This window comes from Papio anubis, chromosome 3 (assembly GCF_008728515.1).
Source record: "Papio anubis isolate 15944 chromosome 3, Panubis1.0, whole genome shotgun sequence".
Lineage (NCBI taxonomy): Eukaryota > Metazoa > Chordata > Mammalia > Primates > Cercopithecidae > Papio > Papio anubis.
Genome location: NC_044978.1, coordinates 86,617,522 through 86,643,981, shown reverse-complemented (window position 1 = coordinate 86,643,981; position 26,460 = coordinate 86,617,522). Strand labels below are relative to the sequence as shown.

Below are 26,460 nucleotides of genomic sequence, written 5' to 3'. Positions count from 1 at the left end.
TTTTCAGATCTTGAAATTAATACTTCTTGAATTTAGTATGCAAACATGCAAGTATTCTGGAAATGCAACAGATCCCAGATGACTAGCTAAACCTTAGAGACTGTATGACAAAGCACTTTGAGCTCCCAAGACATGTCAAGGCCTTCCCCGAGAGTGGCCTTCCCATGCTTGTAGAGTTGGGTTAACATTTCCTTTGGGTAATTTGAATACTTCAACTTCCTCAGGCTGCAGGTCCTAAAGCCTTTTGAATACATGGAGAATGGTTTACTACCTCTTTGAGTTCTGGCTTATTAATTATAGCAATTATTTTGTTCACCTCTACAGGATGTCAAAATGTCATTTATCTGCTTAATCAGCACATCAGGAAATAAAAAGCCATTGCCTATGTAAGAAATACTGACCTGATGAAATATCTTGGAGGCATTCCTCAGTACTAATTAAAATAATAGACATTGTCACATGGTGCAATTATTTTCCAGAAAACAGCTGACGTGTACACACTAAGCTTGGCAAAATTCCTGGCCAATTTCGCAAGAATGTTTATTCCAAACTGAGATCATCTTTTTTAAAAAAGAAAAAAGACACAGACAAAGGGGGTAAGGAATGAGACGGAGATGAAAGTGCAGAGGAAGCAAAGGAAGGGTAGGAGAGAGAAAGGAAGGAAGGGTCAAAGGGAGGGAGGAAGAAAAAAAATAAGGAAGGGTTCTTAATAAATCAAGAGAAGACATTAGATTTTAAAACTGTCTTTTCTCTATCTGACCAGATACCTACCTAATCCTGCAATGAAATTTTATTAATTACAGAGGAGGTAAAATATTTCATTTTTACCAGAGATTCATTAATTTAAAGTGTTCTAACCTCAAATTCACATTACAGAATCATAGTATTAGGGCTTTTTCAGATTTTAATAATTTCCCTAATTAACATAAATGATTTTAAAGGAAATTAATCAAGAAAGACTTTATTTCAGAAAGGTTTATGGAAGAGGAAAATATAGAGTGAACATTTAGGGATAAAGATAAACATTATAGAAATGCAGAGTCATGACTGATGCATTCCAATCTTGTGTATGTCTGGAATACATCTGCAAATCATCTGCTCAGCCTTCAGAATAGTCTGTACACACACAGATACAGCCACACATACATCCAGAGAAACCCAGGCATTGTCAAGCCTAGAGGAAGCCAATGTTGACATGTCAGTCCCTTATCTGGTAAGAAGGAAGCATGAACTGCTCTATCACACTTAATTTGCCTCTGATTTCTGGATCCTACTAAAAAGCAAGGAGGATGAAATTTTTTTTCTTTTCTATTGATTCAGAATCTGGAATTTTGACTACAAAAAGAAATTTTTTTTTGAAAGCTTGCCATTAGTCTAAGGCAAGGGGTTACTTAGGGATTGAAATGTATTAGCTGCTAATGTTTGGCTTAGTGAGAATATCAGGATTTGGGAAATAGAGTTTGTAGTTTGCTTAAAATTTACTGTAGACCTCCAAATATTAAGATTTTAACATTTGTATTATTAATGATAATATTATTCTTTTTAAATCTGCATTCTGTTTTTCTAAATGTTGGGTTCTAGAGAAATATATTTGAATAGCACTTACAACTTCCATGAGTTTCTTACCAATAGTAAAGTTATGTGGTAAGAATCCCAGATAATGCCTTCACAATTCAATTGGGAAGATGATGTATAATTTAAATATATTATGTTAAGTTTGCTTTAAGTGCTCATTCAGCAAACTATGTGCAAAAAAATGCAGATAGAATGATGGATAGTTAGATTAAATTATCAACTTCCTGAACTTTCCACTTTATAGATTCTCATTCTGAAAGGATTTCAATTAAGGGGAAGAAGTAGTGTAGTCTTAATATAAAAGTATGAAGTAGGTTATGAATAAGCTTTTATTTTGTGAGTTTCTAATCAATAAGCTCATAATTGTTCATGGTAACTCTTTTAGGCTAAACAAGATTATCAACATCATGACATTTTCTCCTTGCTAGGTCTTCATTTTATATAGAGATTCTTCCCTCAGGAATAAAAAAACTCAGAAAAAAATTTCCTTAGGTTAGGTACAGTAAATGAGTGAATTATAACTGTACCTTCATTAACATTTTAGTTGTATTACAGTCAACAAGGAAAAAATGGTCAAAGGATATTTATTATGTTTACAATGTTAACTCTTTCACATAACCAGCCTCTTTTTTTCCCCGAGTAAATGCATTTTATCACATTTTCTTGCAAATTCGTATCTTCTCTTCTTCCCTTCACAAAAAAATTTAACCCACTTACATTCTTTAAGAAAGCATTGATGAGACTAGAAATGATCAGGATTACAGATGTCAAATTAATGTAACATATTCCTTCAATCCAACATGCATTGAGCTTCTACTACACGCCAGGTGCTTTGTTAGATGCTGGAGATGCAAGTTAAATAAGATGCATAGGGCCTTAACTCAAGGAGGTGGCAATCTATTGGAGAAGACACTACCAACCAGAATACAATGTGAGCTTTTTACTGTGGAAGTATAGCAGTTGGAACACTTTGGTTGCAAATGACAGAAAACGTGATTCAAACTGGCTTAGACAACAAAGAAATGAACTGGTTCACATGACAAAATTGGAGAAGGGGGAATGGTACATACAGCATATCTCAATCCAGAGATTCAAGTGATGTCACTGGAATTGGTTTGTGCACCTCTCTTAGTTCTACCTTCATCTGCATTGGATTTGTTCTCAAGCTCCAGTGAAGACTGGCAACTCCCAGCTCATTTCTTACTATGTATTATTTGAGAAGATTACTCTTTTAGTAACTCACATTGACAGAGGGGCCAGATTTGTAGAAGTTGATAATGCATCTTTATTTCGTCTTTCCTTTCCTCTTGGTTCTGCACGTCTGCTTTCAAGAATCATATTTCTAAGTAAACTTCCTGTACATAAGTCTTTGTCTTAGGCTCTGCTTTGGAGAGACCCAACCTATGACTGGGATGTTATTCCAGCACACATTAACCCCTAAATTTGCCCCTGATCTATTATCACAGACTCCTAACAACCATGTTTCTACAATGTAGTCATGGTTCCCTGATCATACCTGATAAAACTAGGGAAAGAAGCCTAATAGACAAGGTGGGCCGCTCAGAAATTTCCCCAGGGGTTGGGAAATGGATTGAGGAAAAGTTGTTCTCACTGTGGTGGACGAAGCTTTACAACTTTGTTGGAGCACACTCAGAGAGCTGATGATCAGAACTGAGGAACTTCATCCACAGCAGTTGTCAAACCATTGGGAGTTGGAAATAGACCATGGTGAAAGTACCTATATTAGAAAAATCAGCAGCTGTTACAAATCCAGTCTTTTTCCACACAGACAGCCAATTTGCTAGCACACCACTGCCTTCTTCCCTTTGTAGTATTCTAACACCTGAGAAAGGATGAGTGCCTTTGTTCTGTTTACAGAGCAAAGTACAGACCAAGCAATATGGGTCAGGCAAAATCAAATAATCCCCAAACTAAGAGCTTTGTTAACTCCTGTTGGGGCACAGAACTTTGGGCTGAGGTCTCTCCTGAAATGAAGACCTCGCCTGAAATGAATTATTCTTATAAAATAATTTTCTCTGGGCCCACAGCACAGGTTCCAATTGATCTAGTAACCTATTATTGGGCTTAGAAACTCAACTGAGCTTGCCAGAGACCATCTTTGGTCTGGTCTGGTTACTACCAGGAGACAAAGGACAAATGGCAACACAGGTCCATGAATTAACAAAAGACAAGAGAGACATGGGACTGTGCCACCCACAATCTGAAGCCATGACCTCATCATTAATTAGCAAACCTCAGTGTATTGCTTGATGTCACTAGTAACATAAACCAGTCCTCTTCCTATGAGGAGGAACATGTCACAGGAATAGGAAGAAGAATGGAATTGTTTCATCTGTTGGGGTTTAGAAACCAAAACATGGCACTGTGATGTGCTGAACTAAAGAAGCAGCCTTAAGGTTTCTTTGACCTTCCCCCTACCTCTTTTCGCTCAATCCTGTCTCTCTCAAAGCACAAGATGAAGTTGTTCTCCGAAGATCCCTTTTCTGCCTGAAGTCTAGACCTGGCAATAAAGGAAACAATGACCTCTGTTTTCTTCCTTGAGTTTTTATTAACTGAACTAATATCACAGGAAGAAAAGCTGAAGTCTGTCAACAAACCTGGACAGACTTTTGTCACAAACCATCATAGGTTCTTCAAGCCCAATGGATTTTGTCCCAGGCCATTATATGTTCTCCAAGCTCATTGAATTCCCCTGAAAATCAGTTACTACGCTCCGAAAATCATCCACACTTTTCCATTTCCCTTCCCCAGTTACCGACTGGGATACTGGGTAATCACTCTGTGGTTTTTCTCCTGTGCACACAAATAAATTTGGATGTCATTTCTCCTATTAATCTGCCTTTTGTCAGTCGATTGTTCAGCAACCCTTCAGAGGGCAAAGGAAGAGTTTTACCTTGGCTCCTACAACTTCAATACTGCTCCCTTCTGGAGACAAAAGGAGAAAAGTCTACTCCTCAATAAAAATGTGCAGCTGCCATGTTATCTGCCACGAGATCTGAGGAGCAGAGGAAGCCACTGCTGAAGAGAAGAATAAATCAAGACATGAGATGGACAGCACTGCTGCTTTAGGTTCCTGGTAGCTTTCAGTTCCTTTGGAGGCCCAGCACGTGAAGCACTTAGTACAGTATGGAGAATGGCATTCTATGAATGTTGATGACTATTAATGCCAGCATACTATTGTCGATGACTATTAATGCCAGCATACTATTTCAAATATTATAATTTTTAATTCATTTAGTCAAATCTCCTCCTAGTAAATATTTAGACTGCACTTCTAGTTCTCTCTCCAATATATGTGTGTATATTAGAGAGAGAGAATTATATAATCATACGTGTGTGTGTGTGTGTATGTGTATGTGTGTAATTATTCTGGCACTCATTAAGACAGTAAGGAAGACTTTATTCAAGACTGTTTATAACCAAGGAACAGAGTGAGGGGATCAGTGGATGGAAAATTACTAAGAGGAGACATCAAGGTAGGAGGATTCTTGCTAAACTGACCTAACAGGATTCTTGCTAAAGGTGGGCCAAGGACTTATAAATCAAAGGTAGGGGATGAACTTGGTTATATATCAAGGGTGACCCAATATCAGTGGGACAGGGGGAGGGCACAGATTTTTACTGAACTGAGCTATGCAAGAACAGGACAGGCACCCAGAAAGCCAAGGTCAGAGCTAGTTGAGAAGAGGACTCAAAAGCATAACTAAAGTTTGGTCAAGGAGGGAATCTTCGTTGAGAGAGAAAAAAAATTGTTTGATTAAAACAAATGTCTAGTAATAGAATTCAGTGAACATGTATGAAGCATTTTTATAATTTTTGTTACACAGTATCAATGGATTTTTGAAAGAATTGAGCCTATTTACAATACAAATACATGACAGTATGAGTTTCTCCAATTTTTCACAGCTTCTTTAGACCAATTCGTAATATATGTAAGTATACAGAATTCTTCAGTCATTCAGAAAAGAAAAGGTCTAAGCACAATCATCCAATTTTTTTTTGTTTTATCAACAAAATTGGATGTTTTCCTCATTAAACTTACAGTGCTTTTGAAGTTATTTTGGAGTTGCAGCCTTTGTAACAGAGGTCAGGCATTTTTGTTCTCTTTGTTGTCTGAAGCACACACTTGAATTTATTTTATATGAACTGGTTTCTACTTTCTAACCAATTGTTCCAGTAAAATCTAGACCACTGCTACATGCAAGAGAATCAATTTCCTGACATTAATAGTCTACATGTTTGTTTGTTTTTTTCTAACCGACCCAATCAGGAGCGAGGTAACTCCTCAGTCACAGTTTATTTTTTGCCCAGCCTTTGAACCATTTACTAGGTATTTACCTAGTCATTTTCTTGATTCAGCTTCCTTCCCATGTGCCTTATATATAATCACTTGAAGTAGCACAGCAGACGCAGGTTTAATAAGAGAGCTCTCACCATCTTTGCCAGATGCAGCGTTTTCCAGTTTTCTCTTAGAAAATGCAAATGATTGGAAACAGTTATAACAACGCAGTTTACCCCACGCAGATAACTTGAACGTATCACTAGAGGATTCCATAGTGAAGTGCCCACATGGTATGGAGAACGATATTTCCCTATTCTTTTACTGAAATACCTCTGCATTATTTTCCTAAAACAGAGAATTACTAACTTGGACAAAGGGCAGGCAGTACATGCCATCTGTGTGTTCACAATAGCTAATGGTAACAGCCAACCTTTATTGAGCCCTCACTATATGCTTGTCTCTGTTTTAAGCATTTTCATGTGCTTAAAATGTAATTAAATTTCATTTAAAATTAATTCAATTAATTCTCTCTAAACCTATGAAGTGAGGATCATCAGTATCCCATTGTACAGATAAAGAAACTAAGGAACCAAGAAGTTAAAAACTTTGCTCAAGGTCACATAACAAGTAAGGGGCAGAGCTAAGATTCAAACTCAGACCCTTTGATTCCAGACACCAAGTTCTTAGATGTCTGTCTCAAGGACAAGAACCAAACAACAGGCTGGGCATGGTGGCTCAGACCCGTAATTCCAACTCTTCAGGAGGCCAAGGTGAGAGGATGCCTTGAGCTCAGAAGTTCAAGACCAGCCTGGGCAATATAGTGAGACCCCCGTCTCTATAAAAACCATAATTTTTTTAAAAAAAATTAAGAAATAAACAATAAAGCCAAATTTTCTGCAATGACACATTAGTGATGTTTCCGTTTACTTATCTAAAACCTTAAAAACACATTCATAAATTCATTCCAAATGCTCTAGAAATTTCCATTAGCTTACAATCCAACCTCTAAAACTTAGTATTTACCCTAAACTCTAAAAACTTAAATATTTTAAGCTTCATTGGTTCTTTGGGATTATTTTAAAAGCCAGTAATATACTTTGTCATTCTTAGATGTCAGGCAAGTTCGAATTTATTGTCAGTCCTTGTATTCGTAAATTGAAACTCACTCATTTGCTAATATGCCTTTACACAGCAGCTCTGCCGTCCCTTTTCCATGTAATTGTTAGACTTTCCCTAACATCTTTACACATTTTTTTTAAGACGTGTTGACCGGAACCACAAAGGATATTACTGGCTTATATGTAAAAGTTTCTTGCTGAAGTATAGGGAAGTTTTATTTTGTTTTTACTATACTCCTCATGATGAATGTTCTTGACCTTTTTGGCAATGGAGACAGACATTGGCTCTCCTTGGAAATCTATGTCTCTGGGATCATAATAAAATGTCTATAACTGTGATATCACGGAAAGAACTCTAGCCTGTACATAGGTATCCCAGGCCCCGTTCCCTGCTTTGCCAACTTTCAAAAGTGTGATTATGGAGAATCTATCTAAATCTTGACTTCCTTTCCCACAAAAGGGAGCACTAATGAACCACTTTATATGGGTGGGTTAAGGACATGGATACTGAAGCCAAACCACCTGGTTCAAAATCTAGCTTAATTGTCTATGGGTGTTAACTTGGGCAACTTCACCTTTTTGTTCCTCAATTTCCTCATCTGCAAATGAAAATTATAACCCTAATACCTACTTACAAGCATCAAATGGTTGTTAAAACCATCAGATGAGTTAAAAAATGTAAAGCACTGAGAATCTAGAACATTGTCTGGAACAGTAAGTGTTAATTATTGTTACATTACAAAGATAACATGAGAATGAATTAACATGTAGCACCTGAACTATTAGTACACACCTAAACACTATTTCATTTATGCAGTCATCTACAGGGAGCACTTATTACATGCAAGGCAGTATGCTAGACACAGGCATATAGACCAACAAGTCACTTGCCCTCACTAGTTATATTTTCATAAGAAAAGAAAATAATAAACCAGTAAATAAATATACTACAAAATAATAACCACAAGATAATAAATATCCAAAAGCTCAAAACTATTACTGTTAAAAAAAAAAAAAAAAAGAATGGAGTTCTGAGAGTACTCACGAAGTCACAGAACCTGAATCTGTCTCAGTCCAAAGTCCCAGGCTTTTTCCACGACTTTTACAGCCTTCTAGCAAACAATTTCTACAGAGTGAAAAGTACCAAGATGGAAGCCTGCACATGTGGTGGCACTTTATTTTTTCCACATGCATTTTCTTTCTCTTGCCATTAAGCTCAAGGCCCATATACGGACCTCTCCTCAGGCAAAGAATGGCCTGATACCAGGCATACCTGCAGCTCCCTTGCAGCTGGTACACACACTTTGGATGCAGGAGCTGACTTTGAAGATACCTACTTTAGGTAAGCATCTCATTATGATGAGTAGAATAATTAACAACGACTGTAAGTGCTTTTCTGTACTAAAAATCTTAATAACTTTAGGCGAGTTAAAAATAGACAAAACGTTCTTTCTAATAAAAAATATGCTGTTGAGTTAATAACAATTAAGTGAAAAGCAGATAAAAATAAAATTAACAAGTGATCCAACCCCTTCATAAATTTGCACATGGGTGATCTCAGTAAAACATTTGTTTTTGTTTTATTTTGTTTTGATTTTTTGTTTTAAGACCTAACTGACTTGTGATAATTGCTTTCTCTTTCAGGAGCAGTTACAGATATTTTGTGGCAGGAAGTCTTCCCTTAAGTGCTGAGTCTGCACTGAAACAAACACACTTCTAAAGAAGTAAACTGTATAAGCAGTAATGTCTTCATAGCCAACCACTGGTTCAATCATTTAAAACGTTTTTAATCAAGGAGCCCTAGAAGAGAGTTACCCTTATAAAAAGCCCCCTGATTACAGGTGTGAGCCACCACGCCGTTTGGGGGTCCGAGGCGGCTGGATCACCTGAGGTCAGGAGTTCAAGTCCAGTCTGGCCAACATGATGAAACCCTATCTCTACTAAAAACACAAAAAATTAGCCAGGTGTGGTGGCAGGTGCCTGTAATCCCAGCTACTCAGGAGGCTGAGGCAGGAGAGTTGCTTGAACCTGTGAGGTGGAGGTTGTAGTGAGCTGAGATCACGCCATTGCACTCCAGCCTGGGCAACAAGACCAAAAACTCCATTTCCAAAAAAAAAAAAAAAAAGCCCCCTGATTCACAGCTCAGGAGTAGGAATTCACACAGTTGCTAAGCCTCAGCAATCTTAGAAAAGAAAGAAGGAAACAAAGATGTGAAAAATTTATTTTGCATTGACTCAGTCAGAAAGTAGTGAGAAGTCTGGTCACAGAATAATTTTATTTAGGAAAACAGAAATCTATGGGACAATAAATTCTATAGCTACATGGAAAACGGAAATAATAATTACAGCTTAGGTCCTTTAAAGCCATGCTTCTGAGACTCTAACGTGCATATGAATCACCTGGGGATCTTATTAAAATGCAGATTCTGATTCAGTAGGTATGGGGTAGAGCCTGAGATTCAGTAAATTTCACAAGCTCCTTGGTGATGCCAATGCTGCTGACCCCGGAACCACATTTTGACCAGCAACATATAAAGAGAACACATTTGCTTATTGTAAAGGTTGTATCTACTGTTAAGTTTAAACACCATTTCATAAATTAATGTGAAGAATTGGGCATCTTTACAAATAAAAGAGCTAGGAATTAATTGTTCATTCAATCAACATCACTGAGCTTACCACATGCTAGGCCTTATGGCAGGTACTAGACATTCAACAATAACTAAAGCAAAAAGTACACTTGGGAGGCTGAGGTGGGCAGATCGCTTGAGCTAAGGAGTTTGAGTCTAGCCTGGGTAACATGGTAAAACCCCATATCTACCAAAAAATATAAAAATTAGCCAGGCATGGCGCCATGCACCTGTGGTCCCAGCTACTCAAGAGGCTGAGGTGGGAGGATCACTGGAACCCAGAAGGCGGAGGTTGCAGTGAGCTGAGACTGCACCACTGCACTCCAGCCTGGGTGACAGAGTGAGACTCTGTCTCAAAACAAAACAAAACAAAACAAAAACAAAAACAAAACTACCCTTGATCAATCTACTTTTGACTGTTCTTTCAAGCGAGCAATAAGCACATGGATTACAAGAATTTTTGTCATTCACAATTCAAAATGTATCAATCATGCTTCTCGTGTTAAGTTTTTCTTGATGTAACATTTTTAAGAATGCCTCAATTCAGATTGTTTACACTTTTTTTTTTTTTTTAAAGATGAAATCTCACTCTATTGCCCAGGCTGGAGTGCAGTGGTGCAATCTCGGCTTACTGCAACCTCCACTGCCCGGGTTCAAGCAATTCTCCTGCTTCAGCCTCCCAAGTAGCTGGGATTATAGGCGCCTGCCACCACGCCCAGCTAATTTTTGTATTTTTAGTAGAGACAGGGTTTCACCATCTTGGCCAGGCTGCTCTTGAACTCCTGACCTCATGATCCACCCTTCTTGGCCTCCCAAAGTGCTGGGATTACAGGTATGAGCCACCGCGCCTGGCCTGTTTACACTTTAAAGATAATTAGCCATTTAATCCAGTGAATTAGCATTGCTCTATTTTATATGAAGTAGTAATACAATTTTAAAAGTTTTCATATGCATGGCATAGTTTACCAGCAGCTAGCTACCTTATTGCAAATGTTACTGGGTCATTTCAATTAAAATTAAAGCAAGTATGTAGTAATGTGGCAAGAAATGTATCATTTAATTTTGACTTAGTATGGCCAAGTGCTCAGGTGAATGTCATGGCTCCTGCCTCAAATTTGTATGTGTAGTATAAATAGTAGGAAAGCTTATATTCATCAAAGAGTTCATCTGTTTTTTTTTCCCTCATGAGCATCAACTACTACCCTGCTGCATAGTAAATGGCAAAACAGAATCACCAGAAAGTTTCAAAATTCTATCAGGTTAGACATACTAAGAGAACAGATGACCTACTCAAGATTATTTTGCTTTCCCAAAAGTGGATAACTCTAAGCAAGAAGGGAGAATAAGTACATGAAGGGCCATATTCGAGTAGTATATTTGCAAAGAGCATCTGAACCAAGTCTTTTCTTACCAGATTTTACCTTTTTAAAAGATGCCAGGAGGTGGCAGCATATGTTACAGCTGCGTGAGTTTACTCATTTAGCACAGGTTCTCAGAAAGTCAGGTGTATCAGATTTGGAGGAGAAGGGTTGGTGACAAGCATAGGGTGTCAGGAGTCTGTTTAGATTAAGAAGGCATTGGGACAATATTATAACACAGTTTTATACTTGAAAGCAAAATAAATCTGGCATCATTGGTGTTCTATTAAATCTTAAAATCTTGGGTAGCCATATACAAAAATTAACTCAAGGTGGATTAAAGACTTAAATATAAAACCTAAAACTATAGAAACCCTGGAAGATAACCTATGAAATACTATTCTGGATATAGGATCTGGCAAAGATTTCATGATGAAGACGCCAAAGCAATTGCAACAAAAACAAAAATTGGCAAATCGGACCTAATTAAAATAAAGTGATTCTAAACAGCAAAAGAAACTATCAACAGAATAAACAGACAACCTACAGAATGGGAGAAAATATTTGCAAACTATGCATCTGACAAAGGTCTAATATCCAGAATCCATAAGGAATTTAAGCAAAAAAAACCACAAAGAATCACATTTTAAAAAGTGGGCAAAGGACATGAACAGACACTTCAAAAGATACACTTGTGGTCAAAACAAGCGTATGAAAAAATGCGCAACATCACTTATTACAGAAATGCAAATCAAAACCACAACGAGATACCCTCACACGCCAGTCACAATGGCTATTGATAAAAAGTCAAAAAATAACAGATGCTAGTGAGGTTGCAGGGAAAAGGGAATGTTTATACACTCTTGGTGGGAATGTGAATTAGTTTGGACATTGTGGAAAGCAGTTTGACGATTTCCTTTTTTTTTTTTTTTTTTTTTTTGAGACGGAGTCTCACTCTATGGCCGGGCTGGAGTGCAGTGGCGCCCTCTGACTGCAACTTCCGCCTCCCGGGTTCACGCCATTCTCCTGCCTCAACCTCCCTAGTAGCTGGGACTATAGGCGCCCGCCACCACGCCTGGCTAATTTTTTGTATTTTTAGTAGAGACAGGGTTTCACCATGTTAGCCAGGATGATCTCGATCTCCTGACCTCGTGATCCGCCCACCTCGGTCTCCCAAAGTTCTGGGATTAAAGGCGTGAGCCACTGCTCCCGGCCATACGATTTCTCAAATAACTTAAAACAGAATTGCCATTCGACCCAGCAATCCCATTACTGAGTGCATACCCAAAGGAATATGTTAAATAAATTGTTCTACCGTAAACACACATGCACGCATATGTTAATTCATAGCACTATTCACAAGGGCAAAGACATGGAATCAACCTAAGTGCCCATCAGTGGTGGACTGGATAAAGAAAATGTGCTACATGTACACCACGGAGTACTACAGAGCCATAAAAAAGAATGTGATCATGTCCTTTGCAGCAACTTAGATGGAGCTGGAAGCCAATATCCTAAGCAAACTAACACAGGAACAGAAAACCAAATACCACATGTTCTCACTTATAAGTGGGAATTAAGTGTTGATTAAATATAGACACAAAGAAAGGAGCAATAGATACTGGGGCCTACTTGAGGGTGGAGGATGGGAGGAGGATAAGCCTCAAGTACTATGTTTATTACCTGGGTGATGAAATAATCTGTACACCAAACTCCTGTGACACATATTTATCTGTATAAGAAACCTGCACATGTGCCCCTGAACCTAAAATAAAAGTTAAAAAAAAAAAAAAATCTTCAGTAATGGGAATATACAGAAGTTATCTGTATCTTCAAAGAACAGAGAGAGGAAGACAAAGGAGAGCCTGGATTTTAATTGAGATACATATGACTAAAGTGTAGTTCTAGAACTGTCTCCATAAACAATTTCCTTCACACATTATATTTGCTAAGGGTTTTGTATGGTGCCAACTACAGAGTATGAAAACTCAGTAAATATTTATTTCCTTTTTTTAACCCATTCCCACTACTGAGAAAGATTTGCTCTAGGGCAGCTGTTAGTTCATTAACCAACAGCAGTGCAATTTTTGCTTCTCGTACTTTTGTCATAGGAAAATCATTACAAATATAACAGTCATAAATGTCTGGGAAATCATAGCAGATGAACCTGGCAGACAGATAATCAGGAATGAAGTAGCCCTTTCTGAGTAAGAGTTCAGACTAAGAATAAGAATCTCAATGAATGTGATTATTCTAGTTGCCACAGCCCTGCTCAGTGTTCAGTTTTAAAGGCTTCCCACCTTATCATCAGTCTGTCTCTTTACCTATATTCCTACTTAGAAAGATGTTCAACATATGCATCACTATTTTAAAATTATGAATTAAGACACACTAAAGAAGCTCTTTTTTAGTTTTTTTTAAAAAAGTTGATCTGCATTTATCCTGTTGAGATACACTCTTAAGACTTGAGAATATATGCATTAAAAGCCCTACTATTCTTCTTTTTCTATAAAATTCTACCTTATCATCAATGTACTATTTTCATTATTAGAACAGATATCAAAACTTCAGAGACCAAAATTTATTCTGGGATAATGTATTCATTTTTTTTCAAATCTTGTGAATTCTTCATCTAGAGTAAACTAAAAGATGAACAATGAATCATGTGTGGCTTGGTATGACTCAAACTTCTGAAGAATAGACCTGTTAATTGTCACATATTCTTTCCTAGGAAAGAATTTTTGTGACCCAAACTGCTTTCAAAAAATCCACCAAATTCTACTAACACTAAGGTTTCAGATGGGAAATTTAGAGCTAGAAACGGTATATAGAGATAATATAATCCAACATTTTTGTATGACAGATGGGAATATTTTAAAAATTCAATAAAAAATATTTGTAATTGTAAGAATATTATTTGCTACATCCATGTAGATGATTACTATATATATTTTACAAAAGAATTTTTAAATATTTGCTTTCGATGTCTTCTTTTTAGGCAAAAAAAAAGGCTATATTGCTAAAAATAAGAATAAACTATGAATTGTATATATCCATATGTTTCATTGCTTGATATGACTGTTTCATGAGATTCTATCTGGCTCAACCTGACACACGTTTAACTACAGCGGGCTTAAGAAAAGATACTAATGTTTATGAATCTGTATGGCTTGGAAAGAGGAGAAAATGCTTAGGGTGGCACAAATATTTGGAAAAGCAAGAGGAAAAATATAAAATGGAATAATACAATTTTGTGGCAACATGAAGTGCAAGCAAAACCTGCTATGTCAGTTATTAGAAATCAAAGGGAGAAAAATACTCTCCATTTGGTAACAATAGGAAATTAAAAAGAGATTTTTTTTTCAGGGACTTGAGGAAGCAGGTTAGATTTGCCTAATTTGCTTCTCCCCAACTTTCCATTAAAATACCTATGAATATCATTCTTTTTAAAACTGGCAATAGTTCTGTAAACTCAGAAGACTTTATGCCAAATTTGGGGTGGAATTTTCACTAAAGATCAAGGGAAATGGATAGACTATTTAGCAATTTCTTCCACATACTGAGCCATACTGACAGTCCTGAAGAAGAGGGAAACATACTTCAACTCATCATCTACTTGGTAAATCAATTAATTTCACTTATCTTCAAACTGTAGGCACTGAACACTTGCAGATTCCTCAAACACGTAAAAATAGGTATCTAATATCCTCCACCACAATTCAGACCACAAGTGAGGGAGTGGGCCCAAAAGTTGGACATAAAAATACATATACTTGGGATGAAATGTATTCATACACTTCAATATATAATTTATGTAAGCAGGCAATTGCATTTTTAAATTATCAATGTGATTTCCTCATTCTTTTTTGAGACACATGACTTTCACTTAGTCTTCCCTAAGTAATTACTTGCCAGGGTTACAAAATAAATGCAAAAAGAACTGGACAGGTCATGGTGGTGCATGCCTGTAATCCCAGCACTTTGGGAGGCCTAGCTGGGCAGATTGTTTGACCCCAGGAATCCGAGATCAGCCTGGCCAACATGGCAAAACCCTATCTCTAAGACAAAACAAAAATTAGCCAGGCATGGTGGTGCATATGCCTGTAGTCCAAGCTACTTCGGGGAGCGGAACAGGGAGGGGCTGAGGTGAGAGGATCACTTGACCCCAGGAGGTCCAGCCTACAGTGAGCCATGATGGAGCCGCTGCACTACAGTCTGGGCAACAAACCGAGACCCCCATCTCAAAATAAAAAAGAAGAAGAAGAAGAAAAAGAAGAACTGGGGTATCAGCAACAGTTGCATCCAAATATAAGATTTTGTAGCAAGACAATGAACAGTCATGTAAGTCAGTTTAGACCATAAAGTTTTACATCAGTAAAAGGAAAGTTCTCCTAGGCCCTGGGAAAAACAGGAGCTAGAATAGCCAGAAGAGCAAGATTATATTGTAAGTATTTGTAAATAATTGTAATACAGTTATTAAATTGAATGCAAAAGCCAAAAAAATCTTGATATGAAATTGACATATTTCTTTTAAAAATAAATATTATACTAACTCCATAAGCCCTGTTACATGACAAAGACTGAATTGTTGCGGGGGAGGGGGTGGGGAATTGGAGTTGAAGTAAAGTTCTGCTTTCCCAAGCTCCTTTGACCACATCCCACAAGTGTTAATAGGAAGTAGAGTGAGTTTAAATTTTAGTCACAAACTCAAATGCAGCATATCTTTGTCTCTTTTCTGTTGCTTATAATAGAATAACTGAAATGGAGTAATTTTCAAAGAAAATATATCTATTTTTCAAAGAAAATACAGAAAATTATACATTGAAAATTAAGCTTCCAACACGTGAAATCTGGAGAACATTCAAGTCCTAGCATTCCACCCCAACCCCCCAAAATTCATTTCTTTTTCACATGCAAAATACACTCACTCCATCCTTATAGCCCCAAAATTCAACTTGGTCCAGCACCAACTGAAAAGCCCAAAGCCTACAGTCTACAAAATGGTAGTATAGGATTAAGGCAAACATTCCCATTCCAAAAGGGAGAAATAGGCAAACAGAAAAGAATAACAGGCCCCAAGCAAATCCAAAACCTAGCGGGACAGACATTGCATCTTAGAGCTGGAGAATAATCTTTTTTGAGTTCACACACTGCCTCCTGGACACACTGGAGCAGGGGCTGGGCCCTCAAGGCCTCAGACAGCTGCACTCCTATGGCTTTGCTGGGTACAGCCCACATGGTTGCTCCTTTGGGTTGGAGTCCAGTGCCTGAAGCTTTCCTAAGTAGATGTTGCATACTGCTGGTTACCTCACAGTTCTGAGGTCATGGTGGCAGTCTTGCTCCCAGGGCTCCACTAGGCTTTATCCTAGTGAGGACTCTCTGCAGTGGCCATGGCTCCACTAGGCATTGCCCTGGTGGGGACTCCCTGCAGTGCCTCAACCTCACATTTCAGCTGCGCATTACTCTACTGGGGTCTCTCTGTGGTGGTTCCAGCCCCTGTGATAAGTCTCTGCTTAGGTCCCCAGGATTTCCATAACATTCTCTGAAATCTGGGTAGAAGCTGCCAAACATTTATAGCTCTTGCTCTCTGCAAGCCTGCAGAATTAGTACCACGTGGACTCCGCCAAGGTTTATACCTTCCGCAGCTGCAGTTCAGCTGTGCCTGGTGTGGGGTGCAGAGTCACAGGCAAGGAGCCTGCTGCAAACCTGCAGGGAGCCTCCCTGGACCTGTATCCCAGTACTACTCTGCCGTCCCAGGCTTGCAGGCCTGCGATGAGAGGGGCAGCCCTAAAGATCTCTGAAATGCCTTCTGGGTCTTTCTTCTATTCGCTTGATGATTTCTGTTTTCTGTACCAATCTCCTTAGCAGATGGTCTCTCTAGGCCATACTCTTGGATTCCTCTCCTGAAAATGCTATTTCACACAGCCAAGCTGATAAATTTCCAAATTTTTCTACTGTTTCCCTTTTCTCTAGAAGTTTACCATTAGCAGTTAGAAGTAACCACACAGCAGCCTGAACACTTTGCTGCTTAGAAATTTCTTCCATGGGATATTCTATCACCCTTAAGTTCAGCTTTTCACAAAGCCCTAGGGTGTGGCCACACAGCTGTGTTCTTTGCTATGGTGTAGCAAGGGTGCCCTGTGCTCCAGTTCCCAACACCTTATTCCTCATTTCCATCTGAGGTCTCATCAGCATGGCCTTTGCCGTCAACATTTCTATCAACATTCTGGTCATGACCACTTCGCCAACCTCTAAGGACTTCCAAACTTTCCCTAGTCTTATCCTCTAAGACTTCACCAGAATCTAGGCTTTTTCTAGCCTATTTTTCCAAATTCTTCCAGCCCCTGTCCATTACCCAGTTCCCAAGCAGCTTCCACACTTTCAGGTATTTGTTATCAGCAACACCTCACTTTTCACTACCAATTTTCTGTTTTAGTCCATTTTCTGTTGCTTATGGAATATCTAGAATGAGTAATTTATAAATAAAACAAATGCATTTTGTACAGTGATGGAGGCTGAAATGTCTCAGGGTGAGGGACCAAATCTGGTGAGAGCCTTTGCACCGGTGGGGACTCTGAAGATTCCCGAATTGGGGCCACAGGGCATCACATGGTGAGGAGACTGGTTGTGCTAGCTCAGGTCTCTCTTTTCTTGTATAGGCACCATTAATCCATTAACCCTTTAATCTGTTGTTCCATTAATGGATTGATTCATTCCTGAAGGCAGAGCACTCATGATCCCATCAACTCTTAAAGGCCTCATCTTTTAATACTGCCACATTGGGTATTAAGTTTCCAAAACATCAAATTTGGAGGATACATTCAATCATAACACAGCAGAAATACAGCCTAGTTTATTTTTCTACAAGTCAATTTAATATCTGTTTCAAGTCCCTATTCCACCAGGAGTGGAATTTGGGGCTTAACTCTTCTCCTCTTTAATTAAGGTTGTTTACATAGTGCCAAGGAATGAAGCAGGTCTGCTCTTCAATGTCGGCCATCTACATAGGCATCTGCCAAGACATCCGTCATCTCGTCTGGTTTTCAGGGCTTGATCATCATCAGTCCAAACAAGGTGACATTGAGATGTCACACCACCCAAAGGCACAGGCACTCTGGGGCCCTTCAAATGATAAGTTATCATTTGAATCCCTAGATCCAGCCTTTGCTTAAGTTTATGTTTTGGAAATCCCTGTTATATTAATAATTCTTATTGGTACTATCTTTCTTGCTTCATCTTGTAGTTTTGCTTGTCTCTACTTTTCTCAGGCAGTCTCTATGTACAACAAGATCAGCTTCTAGGAAATCTAGCCTTGTATGTTCCTTGCATATTGTAATCACAGAAATAGAGAAACAATCTTTCTTCCAACACACAAATCAAGACAAGATAAAGGACTCTGATTTCCCCAGTTTTGGTTAATTGCCCACCTCTGGCCAATTCTTGAGTCAGAAAGATAAGCCACTCTGATTGGTCAGCTCAGGCTATGTGCTATCTCAGGTTAAGTTTCACAGACTCACATCTTAAGACTCACTCAAAAGATTCCATTGAGAGTGATTTCTTAAGTATATGCTTCTGAGAGAAAACAGTAAGGGAGTGGGGAAAGCTAGAGAAGGGGAAAAAAGCCTTGCAATTTCCAAAACCTGATATGAGAGCTGTGGATCATAAATTATACCTCCTAGCATGTCATCCTGGGGCAAAGAAGCCCTGGGTGTGGAGAGATTGGAAGGCCATAAAACTTCCAGGCACTTTCAGCTTTACATGTAGACAAGGCAGACCCAGTGCCCAAGGCCCAGCCTCCAAAGGGCTCAGGTGCAAAGCCTTACTGGCAAAGCACACAAAAGCTGGGAATGGGCTTACAAAACTGGCAAAAAAGAATCCCAAAGAATCGAAGTGGAGTATCCAGTGTCCACTACATTTGCTCAGTGCCTTTGGTGGGGAAGATACAGTCTCTTGATTAATGCCACCAAAACATTCTCAGGGTTAGAAGAAGGGCAGTTCTCAAGGGAAAGAATATGAAGCCAAAAACCTAAGTGACCACTTGTATCATTCAAAGTCTGCGGTAAGGCTGTTAGATTTTTCTGGGGCTATAGTATTTCTGCACATTTCCTTTTCTCCTGATAATTTTTGACCGTATGTGTTGATGTTAGTCAATGCATAAAGTTTTATAACTGTTATAACTTCATTGTGCAATGTAGTGTTCATGATAAAAATAACCCTGCTTTTAACCATTTAGTGTTTTGACCCTTGAGATCTATGTTGTCTGAAATCATTAATTACATCTGTTTTTAAACATTGCCTTATAAATCTTTGTCCACCCTCTTTTTAAAAAAATATGTTTGTTTTATGGAAGATATCACAACCAACCCCAAAGAAACATGGAAGTGTATTCAAGTCTTCTATGAACACCTTTACATGTATAATCTAGAAAACCTAGAAGAGATGGACAAATTTCTGGAAATTTATCCTAAATTAAATCAGGAAGATATAGAAACTCTGAACAGACCAATAACAAGAGGCAAGATTGAAATGGTTAAAAAATAAAAATAAAAATAGTCCAGGACCAGAAGGATTCACAGCTGAATTCTATCAGGCATTTAAAGAATTGGTACAGGCAGGGCGCGGTGGCTCAAGCCTGTAATCCCAGCACTTTGGGAGGCCGAGACGGGCGGATCACGAGGTCAGGAGATCGAGACCATCCTGGCTAACACGGTGAAACCTCATCTCTACTAAAAAATACAAAAAAACTAGCCGGGCGAGGTGGCAGGCACCTGTAGTCCCAGCTACTTGGGAGGCTGAGGCAGGAGAATGGCATAAACCCGGGAGGCGGAGCTTGCAGTGAGCCGAGATCCGGCCACTGCACTCCAGCCTGGGCCACAGAGCGAGACTCTGTCTCAAAAAAAAAAAAAAAAGAATTGGTACCAATCCTATTGACACTATTCCAAAAGACAGAGAAAGAGAAAATCTTCCCTAAATCATTCTATGAAGTCAGCATCACCCTTATACCAGAACCAGGAAGGGACACAACAACAACAAAAAAGAAAACTATAGACCAATATCTCTGGTGAACATAGATGCAAAAGTCCTCAACAAAATACTAGTGAACCAAATCCAAGAGCGTATCAAAAAGATAATCCACCATGATCAACTGGGTTTCAGACCAGGGATGCTTTAACATATGCAAGTCAATAAATGTGATACACCAGACAAACAGAATTAAAAACAAAAATCACATGATCATCTCAAGAGATACAAAAAAAGCATTTGACAAAATCCAGCATCCTTTTATGATGAAAACCCTCAGCAAAATTGGCACAGAAGAGACATACCTTAAGGTAATAAAAGCCACCTATGACAAACCCACAGCCAACATTATACTGAATGGGGAAAAGTTTAAAACATTCCCCCTGAGAACTGGAACAAGACAAGGATGCCCACTTTCACCACTTCTAGTTAACATAGTACTGGAAGTCCTAGCCAGAGCAATCAGACAAGAGAAAGAAATAAAGGGCATCCAAATCAGTAAAGAGGAAGTCAAATTGTCTCTGTTTGCTGATGATATGATCGTATATCTAGAAAGCCCTAAAGACATATCCAAAAAGCTCCTAGAACTAGTAAATGAATTCAGCAAAGTTTCAAGGTACAAAATTAACGTACACAAATCAGTAGCTCTGCTATCCACCAACAGTGACCAAGCTGAGAATCAAATCAAGAACTCAAACCATTTCACAATAGTTGCAAAAATAAAATAAAATACTTAGGAATATACCTAACCAAGAATGTGAAAGACCTCTATAAGCAAAACTACAAAATACTCCTGAAAGAAACCATAAATGACACAAACAAATGGAAGCACATCTCATGCTCATAAACGGGTAGAATCAATATTGTGAAAAATAACCACACTGCCAAAAGCAGTCTAGAGATTCAATGCAATTCCCATAAAAACGCCACCATTAGCTGGGAGCAGTGGCTCATGCCTGTAATCCCAGCACTTTGGGAGACTGAGGTGGGTGGATCACCTGAGGTCAGGAGTTCGAGACCAGCCTGGCCAACATAGTAAAACTCTGTCTCTACTAAAAATGCAAAAAATTAGCTGGACATGGTGGCGGGCACCTGTATTCCCAGCTACTAGGGAGGCTGAGGCAGGAGAATCTCTTAAACCCAGGAAGCAGAGGTTGCAGTGAGCTGACATTGTGCCATTGCACTCCAGCCTGGACAACAAGAACAAAACACCATCTCAAAAAAAAAAAAAAAAAAAAAAAAAAAAGCCATCATTCTTCACAGAGTTAGAGAAAACAATCCTCAGATTCATATGGAACCAAAAAAGAGCCCACATAGCCAAAGCAAGACTAAGCAAAAAGAACAAATCTGGAGGCATCACATTACCTGACTTCTAACTATATTCTAAGGCCACAGTCACCGAAACAGCATGGTACTGATATAAAAATAGGCACATAGACCAATGGAACAGAATAGAGAACCCAGAAATAGAGCCAAATAATTACAGTCAACTGATTTTCAGCAAAGCAAACAAAAACATAAAATGGGGAAAGGACACCCTATTCAACAGATGGTCCTGGGATAATTGGCAAGCCCCATGTAGAAGACTAAATCTGGATCCTCATCTGTCACCCTATACAAAAATCAACTCAAGATGGATCAAAGGCTTAAATATAAGACTTGAAACCATAAAAATTCTAGAAGATAATATCAGAAAAACTCTTCCAGATATTGGCTTAGGCAAAGACTTCATGACCAAGAACCCAAAAGCAAATGCAACAAAAACAAAGATAAATAGATGATAATTAAACTAAAAAGCTTCTGCACAGCAAAAGAAACCCACAGAGTGGGAGAAAATCCTCATCTATCCATTCGACAAAGAACTACTATCCAGAATCTACAAAGAACTCAAACAAATCAGCAAGAAAAAATGAATAATCCCATCAAAAAGTGGGCTAAGGACATGAATAGACAATTCTCAAAAGATAATATACAAATGGCCAACAAGCATATGGAAAGTGCCCAGCATCACTAATTATCAGAAAAATTCAAGTCAAAACCACAATATGATACAACCTCACTCCTGCAAGAATGGCCATAATAAAAAAAAATAGATGTTGGTGTGGATGTGGTGAAAAGGGAAGACTTTTACACATGTTGATGGGAATGTAAACTGGTACAACCACTATGGAAAACAGTGTGGAGATGCCCTAAAGAACCAAAAGTAGATCTACCATTTGATCCAGAAATCCCACTACTAGGTATTTACCCAGAGGAAAATAAGTCATTATACAAACAAGAAACTTGCACACACATGTTTATAGCAGCGCAATTTGCAATTGCAAAAATGTGGAACCAGCCCAAATGCCCATCAATCAATGAGTGGATAAAGAAAATGAAATATATGAGTTCTGGCTAGGAGGCTTCTCATTCCATTCAAATTGTTACAAAGTTCAGGTAGACAAGACCTTCCTGTGAAGTTTTACCCCCTACTCGTCTGGCCACCCTCCTGATGGATGCCTGTGGTGCCAGGCAGGAATGGGCTACTTGGGGATCCAGTGAGCTCCCAGTGCCTTTCTGCCACTTCCTCTACTTCTGTATTTCGCTCAGCTCAGCTCTCTAACTTGACTCAGCTCCAGCTTTTCTTAGTGCCTGAAGCATCTGCAAGTGAAAATCCAGAAGAAGACAGACAGAAACTGAGCTCTTGACAACACATTCACTAAAGAAAGTGACCTTTGAAGATGTAGCTATTGACTTCACCCAGAAGAGTGGAGCTTTCTCTTGATGGACACATCCAATAGAAAGCTGTACAAAGATGTGATGTTGGAAAACATTAGTCACCTGGTGTCCCTCAGGTATCAGATAAGCAAATCCTATATAATTTTGCAGCTGGAACATGGAAAAGAGCTGTGGACAGAAGGAAGAGAATTTCTTCAAGGCCAGAGTCCATACAGGGAAAGTGCCTTTAGGAAAAAACATATGGTATCCATGCATCCTATCATCAGAAAAGACACATCCACCAGTTTAACAATGGAGAAATCTCTCATTCCAGAGGATCTCTTTGAACATAATGATTTGGGAGAAGATTGCACTCACAGTTCCACAATGACTCAATGTTTGTTAACTCATAGTGGAAAGAAACCCTACATCAGCAAACAGTGTGGAAAATCCTTTAGTAATCAGTTGTCCCCAACAACATAAATTCGTAAATTCATACTAAAGGTAAATCATATCAGTGTAATTTATGTGAAAAAGCTTATACTAACTGCTTTCACCTTAGACAGCACAAGCTGACTCACACTGGAGAGAGACCACATGCATGTCATCTATGTGGAAAAGCCTTCACTCAGTGTTCTCACCTTAGAAGACACGAGAAAACTCACATGGGAGGGAGACCATATAAGTGTCATCAATGTCGGAAAGCCTTTATTCAATCCTTAAACCTTCAAAGATATGAGAGAACTCACTTGGAAAGAGATGTTATGAATGTGATAAAAGTGGGAAAACCTTTAGTCAAAGCTCTGGCTTTTGTGAGCGCAAAAGAATTCACACTGGAGAGAAGCTACATGCATGTCTTTGTGGAAAGCTTTCAGTCTATCTTCGGACCTTAGATGACATGAGAGAACATGCACTGGAGAAGAGCCATATGAATGCCATTTATGTGGGAAAGACTTCAGTCAATGTACTAATCTTAAATAGCATGAGAAAATTCACCCTGGAGAGAAAATTATAAATGTCTCCAGAACGTATTCTGACTTTAGATGACACGGTGTTAGGAATGATGAATGTAAGGAAAGTGGAAGAGACTTCAGCTATAGTTTTAACATCTCAATATTCCAAAGGACTCAAATCTTGAGGAAATACTGTAATCAACATGGAATATACTTCAGTTACCTTTATTCTTCAGTCCACATCAATGAATGGAAGAGAAATTGCACGACATGTATGTAGCAAAGACTTGTTAGTGATCTGATCATAAATGACATGAGAGAGCTGAAACTGTCAACATAATAAACTAAAAGTCTTAAGCAATGACTTTGACTTAAAACATATGGGACTTTCAGGTAGAGAATCTCTAGCTCTGCATGTATATACATAACATATATACATATGTCGTTGGAAAAAAGAAAATGTGTATATATGTGTATATACATGTAATATATATTTCAATATTTGTAAGTATTATTTTATAATTATTTTGTATGTATTATTTTGCATTATTTCAATATTTGTAAGTATTGATCTTTTGGAAAAGTTTAATGAAATTTCTTATATAATTCTGCATTCAATTTATTCCCAGGTCATTTTGCTTTTATACATTTACATGCCACATTTTTATGAATCGACATTTTCTCAAATTTCTGAATTATTTTGCTAAATTATGTATTAAGAGTTTTTTCTAGAGGTCCACCTTCTTGACTCACTTTTCTGATGAGAAATCTATCAGGTTTCTCCACAGTGATTTTCAAGTTTGATAGCTCCTCAATGTGAGAAACTTAATGTCAACTAAGAAATGAATTACCATTGAAGATTTTTCTCCTTTCAAGATGCTGACCGTGTTTTGTCCAGTGTGAAATCTCACATGTGCCACAAGTGCTGCTCTATGAAGAAAGGATTTCTCATGATTTTTCATTGCATAACTTCTCCAGTAAGAAGTGTTTGGTATTCCAAGAGAATTCATTGCCCTTGGAAAGACTTTCCCTTCTTATTTAGCTTATAAAGGATTTCCTCTCTTATTTTCCATTTTAGCAGCATTTTATCACTGTGTTTTCTTGTGAACATCAAGCCTGGTGGTTGGCTGAATATTTATTCACAGAAAATACAAATAAAGGTTCATCCAAGTAAAGTTTTCTTATGTTATTTGACAATAAATTGCAAATAAAAACATTTTCACACTGAATGCAGAGCTAGAGATTCTCTACCTGAAAGTCCCACATGTTTTAAGTCAAAGCTGTTGCTTAAGAATTTTAGTTTATTATGTTGACAGTTTCAGCTCTCTCATGTCAATTATGATCAGGTCACTAACAAGTCTTTGCCACATACATGTCACACAATTTCTCTTCCATTCATTGACATGGACTGAAGAATAAAGGTAACTGAAGTATATTCCATGTTGATTACAGTATTTCCTCAAGATGTGAGAAACAAAATAATGGCATTCGTTGCAACGTGGCTGGAATTGGAGACTATTATTCTAAGTGAAGTACCTCAGAAAGAGAAAACCAAACATCGCATGTTCTCACTTATCTGTGGGAGCTAAGTTATTAGGATGCAAAGACATAAGAATTATACATTGGACTTTGGGGACTTGGGGGAAAGGGTGGGGGGTGACAAGGGATAAAAGACTACACATTGATAAAGTTTACACTGCTCAGGTGATGGGTGCACCAAAATCCCAGAAATCACCACTAAAGAAATTATTCATGTAACCAAACACCACCTGTTCCCCCAAAACCTATTGAAATAAATAAATAAATAAATAAATAAATAAATAAATAAATAAAATTATGTTTGTTTTAGATGTGTTTTTTGGAAGCAGCAAAGTTTTTTTAAGCAGTTGTTTTTTAACCATATTTGGAGAACTCTGTTTTAACTGGGGAGTGTAACTCATTCAAATTTATTATCGGGACTGATATCATTTGTGTTGTTTTGCTATCTGTGGTTATTGTTTCTTTTTTCTTTCTTTTTTCTTTCTATTTTTCAGGTTTCTATGCCACTTCCTTTGTTTTCTGTTATTTCCTCTTTGGGTTGATTTCATCTTCTGCAACTTTGGAAGATATCAACTCTCTTTTAAGTTCTATTAATACTAGTGCTTAAAAATTATTCTTTTTCATTCTTTACTAACTTTCACATAAGATTTTTAAAAGTAACTATCTCTTGCTTTCTCCCAGTTCACATATTTCTCTCTTAGTCATAGTCTTCCTTCATGTTATCTGGACATTCAGATCCACATTAATATGATTTGATTCTATATGTAATTTTTCCACTGTCTTCTTTTAAGAACAATTTCCAATGTTTGCATTTCAGTTTTACAACCAAACTTACAACAATTATTTAAATCTAATGCGATGGTTAATTTTATGTGTCAACTTGACACATATTTTTTAGTCTACTCTTACATTCTGCAAAATCTTCTCAAGTAAGTTCACCACATCATCGATTAAATTTTTTTGTTATAACAAGTCTGCTTTTATTAACTACATTGTTGATTTTAATTCTATTGCATTTTTCATTTTCATGACAATTTCCTCTTCTCTGGCAGCTGATTTTATCTCCAGCACATTTCTGTACATTTCACACTACTATCTCTTTAGGCTAATTTCTACTCTCCTCTTGGCTTTCTATTCCAGTTTCATAAAGATTATCTTACTGTTTTAATGACTGCCAAGATGTTTACCAAAATATTTTCCTGGTTCTAGTAGTAAATCATTTAAAAAAATATGTACTCCCTCTCTGAATCATCAGAGAAAAAAAATC

The 26,460-nt window shown here is 37.9% G+C and overlaps 1 pseudogene; it reads left to right on the top strand.

Annotated features, from left to right (window-relative positions):
• Nucleotides 1–23,598, top strand: part of LOC101002230 — a 102,839-nt pseudogene extending 79,241 nt beyond the window's left edge.
• Nucleotides 23,599–26,460: the final 2,862 nt, after the last annotated feature.